At 42.1% G+C, this 27135-nt stretch overlaps 1 protein-coding gene across 3 annotated transcripts in view; it reads left to right on the forward strand.

Annotated features, from left to right (window-relative positions):
* Positions 1-27135, forward strand: part of ldlrad4b (low density lipoprotein receptor class A domain containing 4b) — a 206266-nt gene that overhangs the window by 24915 nt on the left and 154216 nt on the right. The window contains exon 1 of one of the 3 annotated variants that reach the window (XM_027286784.1): positions 20964-21082. The exons of the other annotated variants lie outside the window; for them this stretch is intronic. The gene's annotated coding sequence lies outside the window, so the exon portion shown is untranslated. Of the gene's footprint in view, positions 1-20963; positions 21083-27135 lie in introns of those variants that run through there. 3 annotated transcript variants of the gene reach the window in all.

Below are 27135 nucleotides of genomic sequence, written 5' to 3' on the forward strand. Positions count from 1 at the left end.
AAAAAAAAGACGAAAAAGAACATATCCTACTTCTCTCGCATTTGCCAAGAATCGCGATTCATTTTTTCTGTCAACCGATGCGAGTCGTCACGCATTTGTACCGATTTTAATCGTGTCACGATGTATCGTTACATCCCTAACGGTCATGAATTGGTTTGGATACGATCTAGCCTCTGGGGACAACAACAAATAATTCCAGTGTATTCCAGTGTAGCCAGCAGATATAAGACTGCCTCTGTAGTCTGATTAGCAACTTGATACTTGAGAATGACAAGAAAGACACATTTCTGCAAATCTCCATGAACAGATATTTGATTATGAATGCAGATAGAAGGCTACATTTGTCATGAAACGGTAGCCAATGGGCTTGCAAATGTAAATGTGGATAGATTGTATTTTGGACAATGCACGCCACCTCTTTTGCACTCCACATGGACTTTAACGTTTAACGTGATTGGTCAATACTATGTTGACTAAAAGGAAACCAGAATGCTTCTAGGTGCCATACCCTTGGTCCCTTGCCTTACAGATTCTGCCTCCATATGCAGATATGTGTTTATAGATATTAGTTGGTGTGTGGTCCTTGTAGCAGTTTTACAGCCCTGACTGTCGTGTTGGTGTTGCGGTGGGTATCCATCAATCTTTACACCCCAATTAGCACCTATGAAAAAGTAGTGTTGTTGTCCATCCCCCTGAAGACACACTTCCAAACCTGCATGTTGTTCTAGAATTATTACAACCGTGTCATTATTATTGCCACTAAATTAGTAATGAGGTTTGCGGTGCCATCGGCATATTTTAAGATATTTTAAGATTCTGCTGCATGTTCTGCAAATGCAGTTTAGAGATTAGCACAGTGAGCTTCTGAGACGCCATATCTGACTGATATCTGCATCAGTCTGCTATCTCTGACTCTTCGTATCTGTGTCGCAATGAATATCAGTTAATCTTTACATCACCTATGAAAAATTAGAATCTCTGCTCAATTATTCCTGGTGCACACCCTCCCGAGGATATGTGCATCAGCTACGTTTACCCTGGTTTTTAAACTTCTGAAACTGAATACAAATAGAGTTTGGTTCCAGGATTCAGGTTTATCGCAGCATAAGTGTCTTCATGGAGACACATGGAAAGCACGTCCAAGACTATGTTTGGGTTCTGACATGCAGGACAGGACAACAGGCAGCAGAAATCCAGTCTTTTTTATCTGGTGTAGTTGCATGGTGCAGCGTACAGATGAGCTCAAGTTCAAGGACTCCTCCGCTGTAAAAAGACCTGAGTGAATTTTCGGCACTGTCAAATCACCGCTCGCCTCTCTCGCCATGTCGTTAGGCAGCAACACAAAGACTTTGTCTTTGCCCTCGTCAGAGGAGCCGGATTAATCTTAAAAGTTCCACGTGGAGCACGTACGCTCTCAGAAAACGCACATTTACACCCCTCCTGCTTCTGAATTTACAGCCATACACAGATACAAAGGTGTGTTTTCCACGGCGTAGCAGAACTGATCCGTTAGATTCATGTGTGATTGAGCAGCGTAACCCATCTCTCCCACTCTGTCTTCATCTCCCGCCCTCTGTAAGAAATGTAATGTTTTCTCTCCTTCACTTCCCTTTTCCTTTTTCTTCTCCCCTGTAGCTTCATGACTCCTTCCTGACTCTTCTCCTCTCCTGCCAGCGTGAAGTCAGCGAGCATATCGATAGCCACCCGCTCTGTCTGCTGTTTCAGGCCAGTCAGGAGAGGGAGTTAAATTCCTGAATCTTTTTTCTTCCTTGAGAATATTTCTGAAAGTATGAGTGGAATCTCAATGCGTTTATTTGGCATAGTGAATTGAAATTCAGATAGACTCCAGTCAGCTCTGCTGCCCATCCTCAACCCACACACACACAAACTATGCATAGACACACAGAGCTCCCCACTCATTACCCTATCTCCATTGCTAGCCATCAGCAGCGCCACCTCTAGCAGCATACATACATCACTGGCATACAGCATACTCTGTCATGTGTGAAATGGGCTGTGGTTGATCCCTGCCCTGGGAGAGGAGAAGAAAGACAAAAGTGTTTCAGCAGACGAGATGAGAGCGGCTCTCTGAAGAGGAGGGGAGGAGGAAAGAGAGAGGAGGGAAAAAAAGAAAGAGGAGTTATAGAGGGGACATGAGGAGGGGGAAAAAAGGGGGGATTGGAAAGACGAGGGGACAGAATAACAGGGTATGAGGGACGAGCGGGCAAATGAGAATAAATGTGAAGAGAAATGAGAGAGAGTAGTGGAGGAGGGGAGGTAGGGGAGATGAAAGATGAAAGGAAAGTAATATGTGGAGAAGAGGAGGAGAGGTTTGAGGAGAGGGGAGAGGAAGATGAGAGGAGGCAGCAGAAGAAGAGAAGAGTTCAACAAAATGAGGAGAAAAGAGAAAATGACAGGAATGAGACAAAGGAGAGGCTGATCCAGACCTCTGAATCTCTGCACACAGTCATGATCATATTCAGTTTTTGTTAAGTTTAACAGAAAGGATTCATCGATTAAACAATTAGTCAGTTGATATTGAACAGTTTTCAGAATTAATCAGACATTTAAGTCAAGAAAGAATCTCTGTTTTTATAACCGTAACCTGAATACCCTTATTAGGTCGTTTGAATGTGTAACTTTAGACTCTGGGAAACAATTTTCCAACCCTGCATAGATGATCTATCGATGGTTCAAGTCAAAATATGTCAGGTTCTCATTTCAGGATGTTTTTTGATGAAAACAATCCAACAGTCAGAGCTTCGTAGGCGGGAAGAGACAAAGTTTGTTTCTCCCATTTCAAGTGTGTTTTTAACAGCATTCATATCGGGCATTCATGGGCAGTTTGAATTATTAGGTTATGTTAGTGTGACCGTGTGTGTGTCTGATACTGATATACCCATGATCCTTGGCCACTGTTGCTATGGAGAACAAGCCAATCAGAGCAATGAATCTGAACTGTGCATATGTGAACAAAACAGCGACTTCTGAAAACTGAAAGTAAATTCATGGAAGCTGCAGATTTATTACTATCCTCAGCAGCAAATGAATGCAAATCATAATCAAATGTTCAGAAAAATAATAGCAAAATAAAAGCAAATGACAAAAACTGGTGAATGGAAACACACTTTATGTCAGCCAGGAGAGTTTTATATCCATCCAGTCGTTGGAAGTGCTCCAGCTATGAGTCACCCAAAATTGTGTATGTATAAAATAAACAAAACTTTAAAGTCTGGAACCTGATGCACCCGAAATAGCTCCACCCGCTTTGCGACACCACGCCAAAGCCAGAAAAATGGCGACACACAAAAAAAAAAATGTTTTAAGTCGACTTTGACAAAAATAACAACGGAATCTGAAAAAAATATCAAGTTTTGTGCCCAAGAAAAAAGAAACTCTGTGGCGAGTGAAGAAAAGGGAAGGGGTGAGGAGTTTAAAGAGGGAACGAGGGGATGAAGAGAGTTTGTCAGAGAGGACATCAGCGGAGGGACGGATGCTGAGGAGAGGAACGAGAGAGAGAGCATGGAGGAGAACAGCACAGACAGAGAGAGAGAGAGAGAGAGAGAGGATGTGGCACTGCGCCACTCTGCAGCAGCTACATTGAATGACAGCCATAGCCTGACTACTGTCTGTATGTCTGTCTGTCTGTCTGTCTTGGCGGACTGTGTGAGTGACTGGTTGGCTGGCAGGCTGGATGCAGCAGTGTCCCCACAGCTTTGCCCTTGTCTCCACCTCCCTCCCTCCCTGTCTCCGTCGGTCTCCCTCCCTCTGTGTCTCTCAGCAATGCAGCAAGTTGGTCTAGATTAGAGAGAATACTTCGGATTTGACTTTTTTACCCACCCCCCCTTTAAAAATAACTGTTAGTGATGCAGTTTTTCAGGCCATGTGGTAGTAAACAACATCTCCCTGCTGAACGTCTCAGCCGTGCAGCATATGAATAAAAAAACAAAACATAAAGAAAAACATCAGCGCTTCATCCTGGAAACTTCCAGTATTGTCTTCACTTAAATCACAGGTGCTTGTTGTAATAGCAAATCCTCCTTTTTTTTATTTTTTTATTTCTCAGCAGTCTTTACTTGTCTAACCTTGAGTCTGCGTCCTCCCTCCTGGCCCCCACCTCCTCCTCCTCCTTCTCCTCCTCCTTCAAGCACTCTGTAAACTTTGTGGCGGAGCGCGATACAAATAAAGTTATCATTATCACCTCCAACGCTCAAATCGCCCCTGACGAGATTAAAACACATTTCATCGCCGCTGAAAGCAACGCAGCGCTTAGAGCGACAGATAGCCCATAAAGCACATAAACACTCGTCGCCTCGTCCCCCCTCCGCTCGTGCATTATTATCCTCCGGAGTGAAGGGAAAAGATAAATGACATTGAGATACGACGGCAGACTTATAGGCTGATAAAGAGGCCATAATGTGTCCGACCAAGTGTCCTTCTTCCTCCACTGGGTCATACATGATTATCTTCAGAGTGGAAGGGACCTTTAGATAACTCTCCGATAGGATCGTCACAGCAAACAGGGGCCCGGCTTCACAAAGTGGTAACATTTGTTGGCTCTGCTACTGCAATGCAGCACTATGTTGTCCTCTCTGCTCCTCTGCTCTCTCTCTCTCTCTCTCTCTCTCTCTCTCTCTCTCTCTCTCTTTTTTATCTCTGTCTCTCCCTCCCTCACTCTGTCTCTCACCCTTATCTCCCTACCGTAACACACAACTACTGCTTTACTTTCCTCACTCGAGGGCAGTCAGATGTAGAAATGACTCCAACATTAACCACAACCAGAACCTGTTTTGGTGTTTCATGTAAACAGGAGTGTAATGTGTGTGTGTGTGTGTGTGTGTGTGTGTGTGTAGCGGGGATGTCGGAGAGATGCAAAGCCCGCAGAGATAAGCTGGGTTAAATTGTGCGTACAAGCTATAAGCTGGCTTTCGTCTGGGTAGCAAATGCACTTTTCTCCTCCTCCCTCTCTCTGGGCGTATTTTCCGTCTGCAGTCTGTCGTTTTAAATCAACAGACTTCAATCTCATCTCCGTTCACTTCTTTCTTCATGTGGGAGTTTATGAAGTATGGTCCAGTTAGTCGCAGATCTATCATAGACCGGCTGCACTGAACTTTAATCAGAGAGAAAATGTGCAGGTAGCAGCACGGACACAAACAATGTCTCCACTTAATCATTTTGATGCCATGGTTACACAGCTCCTTAGTGAGGGCGAAGCTGTCATATCAACATCTACTGAATGTCAAGATGTTTCTCTGACGGAGTGAATATCTTCCTCTGTGCACATCTCGCTGTGTCTGACTGTCAGGCTGACTGTCTGTTCTGATTCTCCGTCTGATTGTCTGTCTTCATCCGGTCTGTCTGTCGGGAGCCAAGAGGCAGCCTCCACAGCTGAGCGGAGCCGCAGTTCCTGTAATGGCTTTTTTAAAAATTCTAATGCAAAAGTCTTAACAAACAAACTTTTTCTTCCTCCTGTGTCTTTGTGTAGGCACGCACGTTCCTGTTCATGATTTTCTTGATGGACAGACGTCTCAATTCATTCCTCCTCACCGTCACAAAGTGTCGTGGCCTTGGTTCAAATTAAGACTCTCTCCTCTCCTTCCAGTTTCTGACAAAGCTGGAGGTGGTAATCCCAAATTCAGGCTTCCAAACGCTCCTTCAGAAAGCTCACATCGATGTCTCTGTTGCTAAGTGCATGTTTTTTTCTCCAGCAAAGAATAAACTTGAAGTATGAGGTAAAAATACCTATAATGGACATCTCTGTGTGAAAGCTGTTATTTGCTGTACTCTGAACTTGCATGTAATATTAATACTGTGTCCGAGCTCGCTATGGAGGACGCTGTGTTTATTTCTAAGTGTGAGTTTATGCTACATATACAGCATGTCCTCAGAAATTCAAACAATAGAGCAACAATAAAGTATTTTCTGCTAACGAGCCTACAATGTGTCACATTCCATAGATAACAAACTGACCGTCATGTGACTCTCCTGCTGTCAGTGATGATGCACAGTGATTTCTAGTGTTCCAACAGCGTCACATCATCGTTTGGAGTCATTTTGTGAGAAGAAAAATATCCTAATTTTCTGAATAAAGTTGAATATTTTCTTTGGTCCTGTGTCACTAAAACATCTTTGTGTAAGATATTTAAGGACATCACCTTGGAAACAGTGATCAAAATGTTTCAACATTTTATGAATCAAGGAATTCATTTATGATGAAATCGTTTTTAAATTGCTCTAATATAAAAGCTAAATAAATTATACTTTCATCCTTAGTCACTATAAACTATTGAGGAGAGAGCCCAAGTGCTATGTTGTCATAGTGAACACTGTCCAGAACTCAGATTGCTTCTAGTTTTATTTNTTAGTTTTATTTATTTTATTTTATAGTATTTATTATTTATATAGTATTAGATCATTTTTATTATTGATTAATCTGTTGATTGTTTTCTCCATTAATCAATTTGTCATTTGATACATGAAATATTACAAAATAGTGATTTCCCAAAGCAAAAGGGGACCAAAGAAAGCAAGAAAATATTCATATTTTTGGACAACAACAATTTGGACATTTGTCTTAAAAATGAATGAATGAAAAATGATTTATGGTTTATCAAAATAATTGGCGATTAATTTGATTGTCAACAACTAATTGATGAATCAACAAATTATTGCAGCTCTAAACAGAATGGGCTTGTACTGAGCAGAAGTAGAATGACGTTTGCTTAATCATCCCTCCAAAATATGAAGTTGTCGCCTACATTCACATGAAACCATGGTGTGACGATTGTGTTGACTGTATTTGTGTATTATTTTCACTAATGCTTTATCACAACAGTAACAGTACAAAAGTACAGGAGAAAAAATAAGAAGCTAGTTGGATTTACAGTTTTTAAATCAATGCATGAAATAATAGTTGCGACTAACAGGCAGTGCATGGAGTCTGAAGTCTTGACTGTACAGCCTGTCTGAAGAAACAGATATGCTTCTATTTTAATCAACCCAGCTGTAACTACAGTGACTGTGTGTTGCTGGGCTCAGAGCACTTCTAAAACAGGGTGACCTACACTCAATACTGTCCCTGAACGCATCCTGTGCAGACACTGACAGAGGACTGAAGCTGTTCCTTTGCTAATGTGCTGCAGCTCCTGTGTAGACACAGTGTACCTATCATCCAAACTGCAGCAGTGAGTCAGCTTGAGCCGAGCTCAAGAAAGAATCAAAATGTTGACTTTTCTGTTGTTCGTCTTATACGTTCCCAGCACCCAGATATTTCATATCGCAAACTGCAAACTTCTGTTTGTCACTCCCCAGTGAGCTTAGTGCATCGTCGTTTTTAACCTTTAGATTTGGACAGTTCCGAAGTCATTTCAAGCCGAAAGGCCATCGTCCAGGTGAAATCGCGAGTCGTAGGTGTTATAAAGTTATTTTTGATTTTATCCAGTCTACACTCTCTGCGCACAACACACACACACGCATGTCCAGTATCTTTCTTACCAATAGCCGCAGGTCACACTGGCAGTAAGAGCTCACCTTCTTCCCACCCACCTCTGTCTGCTCATTGCTCCCCGCCTCTCGGCTTGCCACTGTCTCACTCCCTTTTTTTATTCTCATTATCTCTGGCTCTGTCTCAGTCCCTCTTTTTCTCACTCTGTCACTTTCCCTCTGCCTTCCTCTGTCATTATTCTGCCCACATGTCTAGACTGAGGAGAAAACTTTTGCTGCTTGCATGTGTGATATCTGTGTGTGGCAGAGTTCGTCTGACACTTTCTGCATGCGTGTGTGTTTCTTTGTGTGTGTGTGTGTGTGTGTGTGTGTGTGCTTTGTTGACTGCTTTAGGTTGAAGTTCAGTCTTTATTTCTTTGAGAGAGGATTCAGGTACAGTCTGTGTAAAGCTGAGAGGCAGACCTGCTCAATGTGAAGACTCACACTATGAAGTATCCTCATAATCTATGGCAGCTAAATGACCGTCAGGGCTGTTTCTATTACAGCACTAGAGGTAAATTATCAGTTAGTGCGTGGCACTTAATGATTCTATAGCTGTACGTGATCCAACTACAACACTTAAAGAACCATTCTTATACATTATTCTCTATTTATAGAGATGGATCTGCTTAAGGTATTGGCGATATAAAAATGTCACTCAAGTTATATGCTTAGAATAATTCCCCTCACAGACGACACGTTGTGTCCTTGACAAACCCTGTGCTAATGTAGCTTTTGAATGGGATTTTGTTTGAGGTGTCCTCATGTTCAGGTTTAAAAGACTGCTGCAAGCCAATCAGAAAGTCGTATTGTGCGTGGCCAGAGTGTAAAGCTGATTGACGTATAGTCCCACTGCAGGTGATGAGGCTCAAATGAAATCAGCGTACCGTTCCATCACAATCCTGGGTGTCCTCTGGTGAGCTGTCAGGTCAGTGATGTCCTGTGAATTCAGATGGAAGGGCAACTGTTTTCAGACGCATAAAACACAGCTAGAAATGTGTGGAAGTCCAGATTTGGGTTTTGTATTAAAGTTAATTTTGGGGCTTTACTAAGCGGCAACTTCCAGTGCTGGGAAATAAAGCCAATGCAGAAGTGCTAAAAACTGTATTTCCTTGAGCGGTTGAGACAACAGTTTTGGACAACTGTGAGGTTTTTTTTTAACTCACCCATTCAGGTGATAATAAGACATAAAGTTGCACATAATTAACAGCATCGCTGCTTCATTGACAGGTAAGTGTGGTTACCGACGGCTTATTAGAGCACCCATGCTCCACATCTTTGCCGATATTTAGATTAATCAAGAGGGGGCATATTATCGGCTTCAAAAACAGCGCTTCAGGTACATATTGGTGACGTCACTCAAGCTCTGTCCATTCTTTACACTGTCATTGGGCGTCACAGGCGTGTAAGGCGGCATAACACATTAATACACCATTCCCACCTTGAGTGCAACTGGGGACCCTTGTTTTATGTCCTCACGCTTTCCATTTCTTTTTTACATTAACATGCCTTTTACGTTAAAGGTATGTTTCTGTGATGTTAGTTTAGAAAGTAGAGCAAACACAATAACAGAAGCTATTCTATTGGCTGTTGCAAATATACATGTCGATGTTGGCCAATAAGTGATGAAGAAAACCCCAAAAAACTGTGATAAGCTGATGCTGATAATAGCAGGCTGCTGCTGTATTGGCTGGGCTCTGCTTTCCACTTGTTTACAGCACTTTTAAAAACTGCTCTGACACAGGTGCAGCCCCAGCTCGCTGTATGAGCGTGTAATAAATACAGCTCATACAGTGGAGCTGCACTGACCTGTGGGCTCTGATACATAACAATGTAAAACTTCTCTCTGTTGTTGGGTCATGTTACCAGCATATGTGTGTGTATGTTTGTGTGTGTGTGTGTGTGTGTGTGTGTGTTTGCCTGAGACTGTTGCAGGTGTGATAGTAAAGCAGGTGATTCATTGCTGGTGCTCACAGGAAGAGCATTTTGAGGTAATGGATTGTTGTTGGTAATTACACATTCCTGTCCTCTGGAGGAAGGCCTGCATTTCCCGCAGCATCACAAAGCCCAAACTGTGTGACCGAATGTGGAACCGTGACACAGCCCACCAGGATAAAAGCCCAGCTGTAGTGTTAGGCACCTCTGTGATATTTTCTCCAGCAAAGCATTCAACATTGAAACCTGAAATGTTGCCATCGCGTTGAGTTTCCACAAGAGTCAGTAAATGGCTGCGTAGCCAGATGCTGCTTTGGTTTTGCTCGATTAGAAAGATTTGTGATTTTTGCGAATAGGACATTCCTGAGAAGTCTTCATGCTTAAATCCAGTCCGGCTCTAGATGTTTACTTTGTTGAAATAACATCACATTTATTCTGTTGCATGACAGGAAGCAGTGGTAAAGAAACAGAGTTTAATCTCAAAACCCATCGGCTATCATCTCATGACGATTTAGCCTCTGAGGCTAACGACCAATGTTTCAGTGCTTACAGTGAAGCTAGCAGTCCTCTGCAGTCTGACTAGCAACTAGTCAGAATGCTGAGAAAACATTTTGACTAATCTCTATAAACAGATACAGCATGTGCATATGATTTCAGATCATTTTTAAAAAGCTAATAAGCAGCTAAATCGATGTTGATGGAATCGATGATAGCAGCAAGAAGCAATTAGATCGCTATATTTTAGTGCAAATAACAGCTGGAAAAAAACGTGTCCGTCTTTTTAAACCACATCTTGCTGAAATAAAAAAAAAAGTGTTTCTTAAAACAATACAAAATCACGACGGATAGCAAGAATCAATTCTAAATATTTCAGTGCAAATAACAGCTGAAATAAGTGTCCTTTTTTTAAACACAGGCGATACGAGGCAGATTCACATCACAAACAAATTAACTTAAGGATATAAACGAAAAACTTAAACCTTTTCAATGTCCTTGTTGCATGCGAGAAAAACCAGCATATTTACTTTTTGAGGTTTGAGAGAGGATTGGAGTGGAGTTACAATATCTCCAGCGGCACTGAAATCTCTCTCCAATGGTGCACTTGTTGCGCAGATGCACATGTATTTTCGGGCGACTTTGGAGAGGATAGGGAATCTACTCTGGTTGTCGCGCCACCATGCGAGCGGTCTGCATTGGAGTCAGATGCTCTGGCTGCACAGTACATTTTCGGGACAGCAGTCTCTGAAAAGTAGGTTTTCCCGGGCAACTCATACTGCTTGTCAAATTTCTGTAGCAGCGACTTGAATGCCAGTTTCTCCACCGTGTTAAACGGCACCATCTCCTCAACTAGGTACCGTGTAACGGCATCAGTTAGGCATTTATGTCTGTCACTTCCAGTGCTGTATTTGGAAACTCAACTTCGGCTACTCCAAGTTGACGGCTGGCACCCGCTGTTCCATGACTCGCTGTGGGTCTTGAGGGTGGTGGCAGTCTCGCGTCTATAGCGGGATGGTAGCGTGCTAGGTAAGACATTAAATTTGATGTGTTTCCTCGTTTTACTTGAATTTTTTGAGGCAGATTTTACAAATTGCCTCATCTAAATTAGCTGGTTCCCCCTTTTCATTTGGCTGAAAGCCAAAATGCTCCCAAAGAGGTGAAGTTACATTTGTCTTTGGAACAAGCGCAGCTGCCATCTCTCCTGCTCTCACTGTAACATGTCTGGTTACCTTGGTTACGCGGTGTCGGCAGTGGCCCAACATGCACTGTGGTGGGTCTCATAATATCGCGGTGATTCATTTTTGCGGTTATTGCGACAGCCCTACTCCAAACAGAAAGAGAACGCTGCAGTCATATGCAGATATCTGTGGATAGAAATTAACTGTAGTCATATGACTATTACAAATCGATGAAGAATAAATGTCCCAAATTCCTCCATCATTAAAAAAAAAAAAAAGCAACAATTGTAAGGCCATGTTCAAACACATAAGAGTGCGGCGTGGTGAAAAAAAACACCCACTCATTTATTTGGACCTCTGTGTTGACGCAAAAGGGTTGCCAGTGGACAAGGCTCCAGCAACAAAACACAGGGACACCGAGTATACACAGTGTGTAAAGATTTTCTGTGAAACCACAAAAGGACACCGAAAAAAGTTACTGAAAAATGAAAGTTAATAGCGATTTTCAATTTTTTTAAATTTTTTTAACTTCAATGCAGTTTAGCCGTGTTCAGAGCTTTTCTTTTCTTTTCTTTTTTTTGCTGAAAGGAATAGCATGACATTTACGACTTTCTTTTTTTTTCTCTTTCAGTTTTCTGATTCCTTTTTCCAACACATGCTGTGAAAAAAGTGTGTGCCTTGACAGTTGAGTAGGCCATTTCAGGGCCGCTAGCCCGCAGCTAGCAGCCCATCATTGTTTTTGAATGAGGAATGATAACAGTGCTAAACAGAGTGTTGTCAGGGCTGCTGAGGGACGTGGACCCCCTTTCCCCAGTTTATCAGAGACGCCTGGCAAAGCAAAATGTGAAATAGATTGCCTCCAGGTTCGAGCCGTCATTAAAAATTCAACTCAAGCTGATCAATAAACCACAGGGGAGTGAATCAGAAGACCACAGCAGATTAAACAAACTCATAACCATGTTACAGTGGAGATTGTGCATGATACAGTGCTCATATGAATATCTAGCTTTTTTTTTTATTTCACAATATATTACCTGCAAATCAATGCAGGCTTTTCTTATGGTCGTACTTTTTATATGAGAATGTTTTACTGCAGATCTGAGAGCTGTTTTAAAAATGTATGGAGCAAGAATAATTATTGAAGGGATAAAGGAAGGAACAAGTCATAACTAAGAAATTCATTTTGTAACAAATGTTTTTCAGACCGGGGTTGAGCTCCAATAGTGTTCCATTGGTTACAATGACAGATATTTCCGGTAGCAGATTATTAGCAGATCAGATGGTTAGTGTTAAATAGACAGTCTTGTGCTTTCTGAAAGTTGCCATCTGCACTCCGGAAAAGAAAGGTCAAGAGAATCTCACAGGTAAACTTGCTTATTTATATATTTTACTAATTATTATCAGTCTTTTAGTGCTAACACTAAAATAAATAATAGTATGTGATAAATGAATCTCGTATAATCTCTTGCAGCCGTGGATATGGAGTTTGTTATTTATAACTTTAGGTACTTGTTGAAAGCTAAATCTAATTAGATTTCATGAGGAGATTCAAAAGTATTCATATTTTTTTAAGCAGACTTGTCGCTGGATTTGAATTTGATTGAATGCTTTCCACCTTCAACCGGAGATGATGTGACTGAAAGCGAGGCATATTTCAGAGATGAGGTGCAATAAAGTCAATGCAAAGAACAGATGTCAAGGACGTGTGCATGTAATTTGTGGTGCTGCTACTGAATTGTAATGAACAGGTGTTTCTAATGTTTAGTATTCCCTCATCAATGTAAAGGGGGGTGGACAAATTATGACAAACACCTCTCAGTATAATGTAATTCAACAGCACCACAGCCTCCTTAATGACAGTAAAGTTGAATCAGCATGTCTAAAACGGCAACAAAAAATATTATGACGTTCATTAACGGTGTATTTATTGCAGGTCTCTTGTATTAGACTGCATTAGTTTTACCCAATGAACTGGCAACTGTAAATGTCTGTACTAGATTTTATGGCAATCAATCAATAGTAGTTGTTGAGTCAGTCTGGACCACCGTGGTGAACTGACTGACCAACACTGTCATCCTTAAAGGGAGAATTTATGTTTTATGTGGCAGGAGTAGTTGTAAAATCTGTTCTTCCAGCACCATCACTCTCATGTGACAAGCACAGTGATGTATTTGATGTCCAGGAAGAACTACAGGCTGCTTCAGCCTGGACTTTTGAAGGTGACTCTGTAGCAGCGTGTGAAAAAGGAAATGACCAAACTGCAGGAATCAATTTGCTTGGCAACGTTTTGTAACTTTGATTAGCCCACAGCAGCTAACGTAGTAGGCTACGTAGGCACTGCTGGTACAGCAATGCAAGAAGGAGAATTCAGCCTTCTTTCAGTATAGCGTGCACTGAAGAATTCATTAACTTAAACACTGGTCGGATAGCCACATAAAACAGGACACATTTATCTTTACATAACATTTACCTAACATTTATATAACTATAACTATAACTAACTATTCTATTCTACATTCTCTAACTTTAATGTGTGAGTGTTGGGACTTTTCACAGGTAGGCAGGTGCCCAAACTTTGACTTTCCTACCCTGCAACATATTCTTCCTGACTAGTTTTACTGTGAAAACTACGGCCATGGTATGATGATCTAGTGCTTATTTATTGAACACAGTATATCAATTTATTATGTCATCCCATCAGTATAATGCTGTAACTGCTGCTCCTTCCGTTTCCTGCTGACAGCCTGTTTCCCTGCAGTGACATTGGCAAGCTCTGTCCCTCCAGCTGTACAGACAGGACAGTGTGTCCATGCTGTGTGGTTTTCACTGTAGTCTACACACTCAGACAGGACACTGATGAGAAACCTGACCTTCACTACATTAGAGGTGGTTTGTGTGTGTGTGTGTGTGTGTGTGTGTGTGTGTGTGTGTGTTGTACTGTAGATGTGTCAGTGGCAAGATGACAGCACAGTGTGTTATAGTACTTACTTGTCAGATATAAGGTGAGGGTGGGAATGGACTTATAATAAGTCTGCGCAGAGGGAGGATGAGGTGTGTATGTGTGTGTGTGTGTGTGTGTGTGTGTGGTTCAGCAGCAGATGACAGGCCAGTGCTAGGCTCCTGCAGCTGCTTCTGCTGGTCTTCTTTTTGCTCATCACAACACCTTGTGGCTGGCTTCTGTTTGACACATTGGTGTGTGTGTGTGTGTGTTTGCCTACCTGCTTGCCTGCACATCCGTACTCTGGCCAGTGGTTTAGGTGTCTCATCAAGAGCACAGTGCAGGCCGTCGCACAGACACAGAGTTGGCCTCCTGCTTTTGAATCCAGGCCGTTTTATTAATGATTTTTTCGTCGATTCGTTGGAAGTACATTTGTTTTGTAGGCAGTGTCTGACATGTGCTGCACATTTTGAATCATAATTAATTCAGTTTTAATTATTTCTTGAATTGTTTTGTAAATTACTTCCTTTTGTATTGATTTTAAATGATTATCTAGTTCTTTATTTCATACTGAACGCCTGAAACAAAAATCACATTTATATCTCTCCTGTAACACTCCATTATTTTGTTCCTACACTTAAACACTATATCCAGAGCTGTACACCTTGCTCCACTCCTCCTGAGTCATGGGAACATTTCGAAGAAAAATCCATATGGCTCCACTGGTTAGATTTCAGGCTACCCCCACCCACAAAAAATACAAGACCTGCTGTGACTGCACAAAACAGTACCAGCTGATTTCTGCAGCTCGAGTGATAAGATATTATTTAACATAATAAGGCTGATCGACATGACCACCCAAAAACTGTTCAGGAACAGTCCGACTGTGTATGTGTGCATATGTGTATGGAGATGTTTTTATGCTTTGAAATGAGAAACACATCCATCATTTTGGGTGCTACTGACACTAGGCATTCATAATGATGAGGAAATAATTAGTGGAAATAGTTTGAAATTCTCCTTTTCTTACTCCCAACCTTTACCCCTTTATTTACAATCGTTCTTTAATTAGCACTTGTTGCAACACTAACTATTATAGTGGTATTTGTGACAGATACAGTCTGTGGTGAAGTGTGAAATAAACACACCCTTCATCATGCAATAAATATTATAATTCACTGGAAGTCACTTTGATTTATAGTTTTGCCTCGCGGCCACGTCTCCCCAGCTTTCCAACGCTGAGCTTGTTAACCAAGAGACTTAACCAACAGCGAGCCAGCGTCTATAGTCTCTTTGTTGTGTGGCAGATAATGTATTCAGATACGTCTGAACACGCTATTATTACATCATGTTATATGAGACAGAAAAAGTAAACATCATCTGTATTTTTATTCATCAGATTTCTGCTGTATTTGTAAAAATGAATAATGGCATAACAGACTTCAATGTTTACTGTTTTACGCTTACTTTTACCGTGCTGGATGGGGTAGCATTGGGTTAGCATTAGCTAGCATTAACATTAGCATAATGACTATGAGTGTTAGCATTATTACATAACATAAAAATGCCCCTTCAGGATTAATTGTACAGTCGTCCCTCGCTATATCGCGGTTCACTTTTCGCGGACTCGCTGTTTCGCGGATTTTTATCAGTGTAATTTTGCATGCTTTTTTTTTTTACAGCGTACTGTACAGCATTGTGTTCTGCGTCCTAAATTGGCTAAGGGAGAACCGCACTGCGTCCTGATTAAGGAAGCACTGTACAAAATGCGTGTAAAAAGGTGTATAAAAGTGTGTGGTTAGGGGTTTTACGGCCTTAAAACATGTATAATAATTGTAAAACTTACATCGCGGATTTCGTTTATTGCGGGTTATTTTTAGAACGTATCCCCCGCGATAAACGAGGGACCACTGTAATAACTTTGGTGACCACTTAACTTCACTGCTAGCGTCATTATCAGGTCAAATGCCTCAGCTGCACTTTGTGTTGGCTGCCTATTAGCAAATGTTAGCATGCTAAAATGCTATGCCAGGGGTCGGCAAATATGTTTGGACCCGGGCCAATTTTTTTTCAGACAATTCCATCGCGGGCCATGACCATGCTTTCCTATGGGGGGGTCTATTTTTTCTATTATAATAAAAATAAATGTTATTTAACTTTAAAAATGCATTTAATTTCATTTAAAACATTAATTTGCTTCCATGTGCTGTTATTACGCCCACTGCTGCATCTCCTGGCGTCTGTCATGAAACAGGCAACCTACCATTACTAATGTATACATTACCTGCATTCACAGGACACTTTTTTTTTCCACAGGTCACAGCGCACGCACGCACGCACGCACGTGCCAATTAGTGTTCCAACCTGTGCGTCACGTAAAGAGGCTGCGAGGATGTTCTGGCTGCTGTCACGTTACTTATCAGCTACTTTTCAATAAATGTTGTGAAATCTGTGGAATTGTTGTATTTTTGACAGAAAACATGAGGTTTAAAAGATATATTTAAAAAAAATATATATATATTAAAAAATAAATCAACGTCATCTAGCGGGCCAGATATAATTGATGGCGGGCCAGTTTTGGCCCACGGGCCGCTAATTGCCGTCCCCTGTGCTATGCTATCATAAACATAATATCTGTTAAACATTAGCATGTTTCCATTGTCACTATGATCATGTTAGCGTTTAGCTCAAAGCACTCAAAGAGTTGCATGGCTGCAGACTCCTATGGCATGATTTCATCCTGGCTGTCTAAACAGAACAGATACACTTTTGACTGAATTAGTCCAGCTCTCTGCACAGCTTAAGTTTTACTCCTGCTGCACGTGACAACAGGACCTGAGGCATAGTTTCACATGTGAAGTCTATTTTCTTCTCTTTTATGTATCTCCAGTCACATTGGGCTCTGTGCTCTGCTGAAATGTGGGTGATCTGCACTTAAAACTGTACCTGAATGCATCCTGCATAGACACAGACTAAGGACCGAAGCTGCTGCCGACGTGCTGTTAGCACGATACGCCTCCCGCATAGACATGGAGTTGTTAATTGCTGTCGCTACAATTTGTATTTGTTGCATATTTTAGCACTGTCGCCTCACAGCAAGAAGGTTCCTGGTTTGAACCTTATCTGGGGTCTTTCTGTGTGGAGTTTGCATGTTCTCCCCTTGTCTGTGTGGGAGTCCAAAGACATGCAGGACACCCAAAGCCAGCTGGGATAGGCTCCAGCCCCACCGTGACCCTGATGAGGATAAGCGATTACAGATAATGGATGGATCTGATTAGACACCTGTTAGTATGTATAAAACTTGCTGGTTGCTCTTCAGTTCAGATTTCTGTCATTTTAAGCAGCACCAACAATCAGGAGACGTCAGACATAAGACATTCCTCCACACAAAGAAAGTGGAAACAGGTCGGCGACTTGGAGACTGTAGATTAAATCGGAGAACTGTGAAAGTCTTTGTTGTTGTTTTGATCTCTTGTTTCACTCAACAACCTACCCACCCTCCTTACACCACACACACACACACACATATGCCACACATGTACACACACCTAACATCTCTACCTCCTCCTCCTATCCTTGTCCTGTTGTCTGCTGACGGCTTGACAGGAGTCACTATCAGTCTGTAATCAGACCCTCAGAAAATGAACCACATTTTCTCACTCTCTCTCTCTCTCTCACACACACACACAGACACCACACACACACACACACACACACATATATGCACACACTCAAACATAACTGCATACAAACCACAGTATATGGTACAATGGGTTTATTGTTGTGGTGGGTGTGTCTGTGTTGTCAGGTGTGCTCGGTAAGCAAAACGGGATCATAAATGCACACACACACACACACACACACAGAAACAGCAGTGTCGTTTTGTGATTCGTTATCTTAGCGCCTTGTTCAAAATTTTAATATTTTATTTGAATATAATATTTTCAAACCAAATGAAGTGAGAAGAAAAAGTGTAAAAAAAAAAAACACTCCTCTGTTTTATACTTTTCCTTTTCTTTCCCATACCCAGCCCCACCCTGTTCTCTGGCTGGCCTCGAACTGTGAGAGAGGGAGGCTGAAGAGAGGAGGGGGAGATGGAAGGAGAGAAGGAGCCACACACACAGAGGTGGAGATATTAGGTATAGATGGAGCAGGAGAGATAATAAAAGACAAATAGAGCCTGAGAGAGAGACGCACATGGTGAGGTGGAGGTAGGTGTGCAGACAGAGTCCTCTTTGACGTCCAACAGATTGTTGGTGTTATCGGTGCAGCTCTCTCGGCTGTCTCCACTCACACACAGGCAGCACTTCACAGCATCACAACACACAGACTGAGTTTCTATCCAACAATCTTCAAAAGACTTATTAGGATATAATTAATGTCTAATTTGAAAAGCTGAATGAAAATTAGGATAAAAAATATGACAGAAATATTTTCAAAAGAAATCAATAGAGGTTTGTTATTAATTATTAAAATGAATAACACGGTGAAATCAAGTTTCACACATGAATAAACATAAATGCTGATTAACAGTTCAAAAGCACACTTAGTTTGGTGCTGTGGTACAAAAAAAAGCTGCATATATTTATACTTATCCACAGCCTTTAAAACGGTGCACACGTCTAACTGCTACGATAACTGCACGTCGGCGTAAGCGGGAACTTCCTGTTCGATTTGCGAGTCTCCACGTCTCCTCTCAAGTCGTTTTTCACGCGCAGCACCTTGGATGACTGTGACAGCACGCTCACTGCAAATAGAGCATCAGCTGATCGGCATCATCGCTCTTATTCATCTCTTGTGTCATCACTGCATCATCTGCTCGGCTACCGGCTGACTACTAACATCCAGTCACACCTCTGCAAGTGTACCGTACCCTGCTTTCTCTGATAGCATATGTTTAATAACTTGACTGATAGGAATAAAATCTACTAATAGTAGCTTTATGTTTTGTCAGAGCTGTCATATATGTATGTTTGTATGTTTATGGATGACAAACTTTTCTTGATAGTTATTGGTTATCCATCACAATAAGCTACTATCAGACGATACATTCAGCTCTGGTATCATTTACATCACCACATTCCATTTAGGCCTATTGAGCATGCTGGCTCAATAGCATGGCTACAATGGCTCAGTTCCACTTAATGAAACGTGCATTTCCTGCTATGATAAGTCAAAATGTCTGCTGTGAAAAGGTCTGTTGGTTCTCTTCTCTTTCTCTAGATTTATGGATGATTATTCACAACGGACATCCTGGCATCCTCAAATAGTTCAAATGAATCTAAAAATATGTGCATCACGCCTGTGTGTTCAGATTGGACTGAGCTATGACTCAGAGGAGAGCGATTTCTGACACAAATTGCGGCAATGGGGCACTGAGGGCTTTAAAGGACCTCTGATGCATCCCTGAGCCAGCGGATCACAGCCACTGCTGCAGCAGACTGCGACGCTGAGCGAGGTCTGACCGCGCTAACTAAACTTTTGTGTTGTTTTTTAAAACACCGGCATGCACCCGTCCCTCCTCACCTCACAGTGTGAAAAGCTCTGATTCAGTGTCTCTCTCTAGACTGTTTTCTGCTAAAGTTTTCAACCTCTAGTGAACCTTTTGTGTGTGATTAATGTCGAATTAGCTCAGCTCGTAGTAATTTTATCACCGATGTACCTATAACAATGATAAATACAACATTTATGGTAGAGTTATGTCGGGGGTCAGTGTCTCTGTTCTGTAGTCACAAATCAGTCCCATTCACTGATATTAAATTGGCGCAAAGCGTTTCTTCACGTCAGGTTGTTCACGTATACAGCTGCAGCCTGAACTTGTCAAGGTCGTTTGAATAACGCACATGAACTGTGGTTTGTTTAGTTTTTTTGTGCGTTCCTCCACATTCTTGCGGTTTCACTTTTGCTCATGGGGGACATTTGGTTAAATAGGCCATTCATCAGCTCTTCTGATGCCGTTAAACACACAAAGGCTTGAAACTGTGCGTTCAGCCCTTGAGAGCCGCAGAAGTAAAATAGCTCCTCAATCCCCACCCAACACAGCTAATCAGTTTCATTCTTCCAGGCAAGATCTCTCCTTCAGGCTGCGTCCCACGTCTTCCCCTCGCACCACTGAACCTTATTGTCAAAGCTCACCTGGGACTGTATGCATGAGGAAGAAATGTCTGTTTACCAGACAACGGATGCTCTTTAGGGGAGTATATGAACCTATATGATATGTCATAGCTCTTCAGACTTATATTGTTTAGGATCCCATCAATAACCGGAACGCTGTAGGGCTTCAAGCGTGAATCCCTTCTTTGTGCTGAGCTTCTTTTTTTTTCAATGAATCTTTCTGCATCAACTGGAAACAAAATGCTAGACAGAGATTTAGAGGCATAAATATACCCCAGAGATGAATACTGTAGCATATAGATGAGAAATGAATGAGATAAAATGAATTTTGAATAGCATCCGGTGGGAAATTGCACCATTGCAGAAAACAGCTGAATCCAAGTGAAGAATCAACAGATGTAGACGAGACAGACAGAGAGAGGGGGGGGGGAGAATAACATGTTCATATTATTATAAGTATGAGAAGTTTGCAGTAAGCTGCATCACTGTCAATATTTAAAATCAGACAGAAGAACTCCATCAGATTTTGACCCAATCATCGAGGTAACAGGTGGCCACTTGAAAAAGTGTCTTGGCACATATAACATGGATACAGTTTTTTCAGTATAGTTTACAGTCACAACAGTGTGATTCCAAAGAACAGACTAATTTAGTACAAACACCATTGTTTGTTTCAAAAAAGGACCCGTGCTCCTCAGTTATTTGGAAAGAACAAACTCAGAACAAATGGCGGAAGTCCAGTTGGGCAGCCTTGATGTGCATTGGTCAGCACATCCTGTTTCTCTTCAGACAGGTGGCTCAGTGTCCAGACTTTAGTCCGCATGTAACCTTTAGAGGTGACGTGATCAGCTTTTTATCTGGTGTAATTTGAGCCACATGAAACTCTCAGACAGAAGTATTTTTAACGTTTTAACCCAACAGCTAGAGCCGACTGAAGGTAAGTGAATAAAGTGGCTGCTCGGGGTCACACAATTCTTTTGCAACTGCAGGTTACATTTCTTGAGGTGCCCATAGTGGCATTAAAAACCGTGAGCAGGACAATTTTTGATATTTGAGAACATTTCAGAGGAATTTGCTAGTTATCAGGCTCTATAATTACAATGTCAGTCAGTCAGTTCTTTGTTCCACTGAAATAGATCAACACTTGTTGGATGGATTGCCATTCAATCTTGTTCAGGCATTTGTGATCCCCAAAGGAGGACTCCTAATGACTTTGGTGATCCTCTGACTTTTTCACTATTCCATCTATCCAGTAATGTAGTTCAACATTTACTGGGTGGATTGGCACCTAATTTGTCACTTAGACATTTATGGTTCTCAGATTTTTAAAGTCTGATACCGTGGACCTCCTCTCAGACAAAGCTTGGAAAAAGACACCCCCCCAGCGCCCCTTGGTTTATTTGCTTAGTTTTGCTAAATCCCTGGATCCCTATGGAATCATGAACGTGTTATTTGGTCCCATAATCACTCATAAAACATTCACAATCAACATCATAAAACATTCACTTAAGCCATGATAGCCTAATGTTGCTGTTGGCATAACTTCAAACTACATCAGATGCATAAATTGAGCTCTGTCCAAAGGTATTTATTAGTTTCTGACTCTGTGGAAAGTTGGGAAAACAAAGACTACAACAAAAGACTACAAAAACTATTTCTTTAAGCCGTCTCTTGAGACTGTTTGGAGCTCCCCTAGATCTTCATAACTGCATTTATTTGGACCAGTTGTAATAACTTTGGTGATCTTCTTCTTTTCCTCTAGCACTACTATCAGGTCATGAAATGTTCACTTGTCCGATACTTTTTGCAAAGGTTAGCATGCTAACATGGTAAAGAAAGATTGTGAACATGCTAAACATTGCATCTGCGTAACATCAGCAAGTTAGCATTGTCATTGCAACCCACAGAGCTGCTAGCACGGCTGTAGACTCTTAGATCGTGTCTATGCAGGAGGTGTTTAATCACATCTGTGGCTGCACGTGGCTGCATAACTGCTTGTGTTTACTCGTGCTGCACTGTATGCATGCAAGTTTCCACAACTCAAAGAATATTTCTATGTTTCACATTTTCTCCGCCTGTAACTATAGTGATTGTCTATCAGGATCTCAGTGCTGTCAAAACATGCATGAGCTACACTTCGTATTGTGCCTGAATGCATCCTGTGTAGACTCTCGGCACCGAATCTGCTGCTGCCGCTCTGCTAGCGTGCTGTTTTTGCTGTGCAGGCTGTGCAGACGTGGGGTTACTTCTTGTTTATGTTGGCACAAACAGCTTTTTGCACAGTGTCATTTTTGATTCCTGTTGCAGTCGGCAAAGTTTGATATTTTCACGTCCTACACAAAGGAGCTTGTTGTTGTAGTTACATTCTTACACGTCTTGGTCACACACAGGGGTTGAGAGTTTGATTCCCACTGGCATCTTCCATACTGTAACAGGTGCTCAGATAAACGTGGGCACCTGGCTGATTTTAGGCAGATCATGTCCTCCATCTTCAAACCATGCAAACTTTTTTTGAGTTTCTCATTGTGTTTTAACAGTACAAACACACACTTTCTCTCTTTCACACACACACACACATACACACTCATTCTGACAGTGTGCCTGTTTTCTACCCAGGCCACGTTCTCCAGTCTGCAGATCTGCCTGCCTGACAACTCTGATAACGCCGGGCTGCAAAACCTCGAGCAGCACAAATAATTTCCCTACTCGTCCACACACACACAGGATTACTGTATGTGGGCCTGTGTGTGTGTGTGTGTGTGTATGTTTCATGATGACATTGATTGGCGAAAGCATCTCTGTGGTCTGGCTTCCTGCCTGGCCCTATCAGATCTACACTTGAACCTGCCTGCTGTCGATGCGTATGACTCCTAAAAAAGGAAACCAAACGTCTGATAGTGAGCCTTCTCTCCTCTCGTTGCTGTATGGTTATCTTTCATAAATATGATGCATTTCTGCGCTGGGAGGAACAGCTCCTCTGCGGAGATGGCAGGCACCTCAGAAGCATTCCTCCGTCCTAATCGTTATCGTTTTTGAAAAAAAATTGTGATTTATTCAGCCGTTCAGAACACAGTCGCTGCCGTCTTGGCAGAGCTGGGTTGAGTTGAGCTGCTCTTTACTGCAGCAGAGCAGGAGTCCAGGGTTTGGCTGCAGACACGAGGCACGTCCTGTCCTGAACTCCTTGGTATGCAAAGGCAGCACAAAGACAGAGAGGGGGAGGACGAGCGGAGTTGCAGATCAACTCTTTAAAGAAGAGAAGAGTGTGAAGAAGATGCTACCGACTTTTTTTGCTGTGCTTTATAATTTTGGAGTAGAACTAGTAGACAATGTGCACAGGCAGAAAGGACACGATACGCTTATTGATTTCAAGAGCGATTGGTCGCGCTAGCATGAAAATGCTCCCTGACAAACCTCGCCGAGGATCAAAGCAGCCGCCACAAGCCCAAGGCTATATTAAACATGTTAATACTACAGTTCAGAGCAAAACAGACAGTGTGACCAAAGCTTGTGATTCAGTTGTCCATCAGGCATGAGAACTGGGATTTAAGGGAAAGCCAGTGGGTGTGATGCAATGCGTTTTGGAGGTCATGCTGCTTTCACGTCACTGCGTGGTCTCACACACACCGCAGCACAGAAAAGGTCAAATTAACCCAGTGCTTTGTCACGCCCTGCTTGTGTTTTGGAGGTTACAAACACACTCACACACACACAGCAATTACTCCATTAAAATCCAATCAAGGCCTGTTTTAAAGAGATGTGTTTGAAGTTTTCAGGATCTGAGATGAAACATTAAGAGAGATTTAAAGGAAAGCGAGCGGCAGAGAAGAAACGACGAGGTCAGGATGTGTTAGTAGCTCACGGGAGGAAAGCGGGACAAGTGTGGGAAAGGAGGAGGAGGACAGGAAGAGAGGATGTGATGCTGCCGACGATCAGGCTTAGGTGGGAGAGCAGAGGAGGACAGCGAGCGGTGTAGTGGTGGATGAAGTGAGGAGGGCTGTGTGAGTGAAGCTGTGTGTCCCAGGAGAGCAGCAGTACTTGGAGAAGAGTAGAAGTGTGAGGAGGACGAGGTGAGGGAATGTAAATGTACAAAATGAATGCATAAGAGTCCGTCAAGGAATATAAGGAAACCCATCAGTCAGCTGAAGAAAGCCAAAGTTATATGCTTCTGGGCAGCTAGCACATGATGCCTTCAGCAGGTCTGCAGCTGAAGTGAACCAACTTTTAACTGGAACAGCTTCCAGTCCCGTTTTTATACTGGAAGTTCCTCCTGCAGACAAACTGAAAAGGAAGGTTTAGCTTCTGGTTAAGCTTCTAGACATTGTGATGATGGATTTTCAAATCTCTTATCTCGGCTCAAGAAAAGTTTTACAATTAAAAAAACCTCCATGGATAAAAAAAAAATCCATAATCGACCTTGGTCAACCTGATAGAGGTTGTTTCACAGATGCGTCTGGAGGGAATTGAGGAAGCCTTTTTGGGCTGCAGTGTATTGCTGCAATACTGCGATTGACAACTGGGCAAGATGGAGCCGCAATGTTAGATCCAGATCTTATTATACATGCATGGGGGATTCTTTAAAATCACCTCAAAATGTGTGTGCGCGCGCGTGTGTGTATGTAGCTGATCACCTATTGTCCCTGACGTGAGAAGGTTTGGGAAGCCCTTAGATAAATACAGAAACAACACAGATGTTTAAGACAAAGGAAACTGAATGTAAAACATGAATCTGGATTGAATAGAATGTGTATGACACGACATGTGTATGGGTGTTTATTTCATTAATTAATGTGAATAACAATTGAAATGACTGTTGTTAGCAGATTAGCATGCTAAACTTGTGTGTACAAGATGTCAACTTACTGTAGCCTGAGGCCTTAGGTTTTTTCTTTGACACTAAAGTCGTTTTAGTGTCGTTTTAGTGTCAGCAAAGTTCTCATGATAGCAAAGGAGGCTGGTGACAGATTTATTTCATCACAGTCTTAGTCCAGTTAATGAAAATAAGACCACATCTCAGGCCTGTAATGTGGGAAAATTGCTGCATGATAACTGCTCTGGTTTTATGGTTTGGTGCGACGGCTGTGGGAAACTTTCAGGTACCCGTCACCAGTATTGGTTCAGACTCCACCCCAGTGGTACGTACTCATCAGACAAAGAAGCCTTCCATGACTGTGGGAAAGGGTGGAACAGATTGTCTTTTCACACTAACCACAAACTGCCTCTCAGCTTCCTTAATGTTTGTGAAACTTGCTGAAAGAGGAGACAGGGAAGGGCAGAGCGGCCAGCGGTAAAGAGAGGGAAGACAGGTGATGCAGAGTAATCAGGACCCCTCAGGTGCTCATGAAACAACTGCTTAATGCCAGATCCCAGGCAAATGTTCATGAATGTTTAATTCAACTCTCAGGTTAATTGAAATTTATCAGGAAAGGCCGAGCGTTTCTCCTCCAGTCATGTTTTTGTACGTTTAGCTCAAGGATCTGTTGTAGAAAAAAAAAAAGAAAAAAAATCAAGGGAGTTCTGCTGTCCTTGCTGATCAATAGCAATTAAAAAGAAGAAGAAAAATGAGTCAAGGTGACTTTCAGTTCACTAATGCTGTCTCCTGAATAAACTGAACTCAGTCAAATGTGCTCTCATCCCCAGGAGGCAAAGTCATTTTTCATTCGGCCTACCCACGGATAAAACCATCTCTGATCTAAAGACACGCTGTGTGTGTGCGTGTGTGTGTGTGTGTGTGTGTAGTGTGTGTTTGTGTGTAATGGGTTGAGTCAGTTGTGGGTCTGGCAGACGACAGTGTGTCAGGTAGCAAGATTCAATATCAGACACCTGTCGGAAGCAGTAACGCATACGGCGTGTACACACACACACACACGCACACACACACACACACACACACTGATGGCAGGGTCATTGGCAGGGCAAGACCACAGTGAAGTGTGAAAGAGCTCCCCAGTTGCACCATTACACCCCCTGCACTCCTCTTTTCTGTCCTCCTCCTGCTCTTTTCCCTCCTCTGTGTTCCCATTTCTGCTCCATCCTTTTTTTATTTGCCACCACCTTTTTCTCCCACTTATTATTTTCTGTCTGTTTCTCTGCACCCCACCTCCCTCCACCAGGTGCCGTCTCCAGCTCCCCACAGCCTGCGCCGGCCTGATAAAGCCTGGTTAGGTTATAGGAAGAGTCAGTGGGGCAGAAACAAAACGCCACTGCTGGGTTTTAAATCTGAGCGCTGTCACCCGAGCACCGCTGGGCGACTGCTGCTCTGGGATGCACTGGCTGGCTGACGGGGAGGGCGGCTGTCGGGGTGACTGGCAGGCATACTGGCTGGGTGGCTGAATAGCTAAGCTGCGTCATGCTGACAGGAAAGAGCTCTGGTGGAGCGAAATGACTTCGAGGAAAACACATTAATGTTGCGACATGCAAACCATGTATGAAGTCCAGCAGTCTGCGGCGATATGTTATTGAAGAGTCAAGTGCACTCATTCTGTTCTCTGTTTTATTAATGCGTGCCATGTCTCCTGCTCAGTTTCCATGGACACAACACATTCCATGTTTTTGACTAAACATGCATGGCAGCGCAGACACAAAGGAAGGTTAATGGAAGATAAATGTTTTCTGGCATCGACTGATGATGATTGACTGATTTAATATGTCCATTTAATGTTCATTTTTCTTTCAGCAGTCATTTAATCTAAAAAAAAAAAAAAAAGGTGAAAATGTCCCTGACAGAGAAGTCTATGAATGTCCATAAGCCAAGAATATTCACTTAATCAAATTCAATATACAGAAGAGAAAAACACTAAATATTCACGTTTGACATATTTTTGCTACAAACTCTTAAATATGAGTAGAATAGTTATAGTGACATGATGATAAAATTAGATTATTAGCTAATGTCATGTTAATATATAATGTGTTTGGTTAGTTAATCAGTTCTGATCCATATACACCAAATTAAAAACGTGTTGATCCTACAGAGGATTATCACTCAAATGC

This window comes from Larimichthys crocea, chromosome XIII (genome assembly GCF_000972845.2).
Source record: "Larimichthys crocea isolate SSNF chromosome XIII, L_crocea_2.0, whole genome shotgun sequence".
NCBI lineage: Eukaryota > Metazoa > Chordata > Actinopteri > Sciaenidae > Larimichthys > Larimichthys crocea.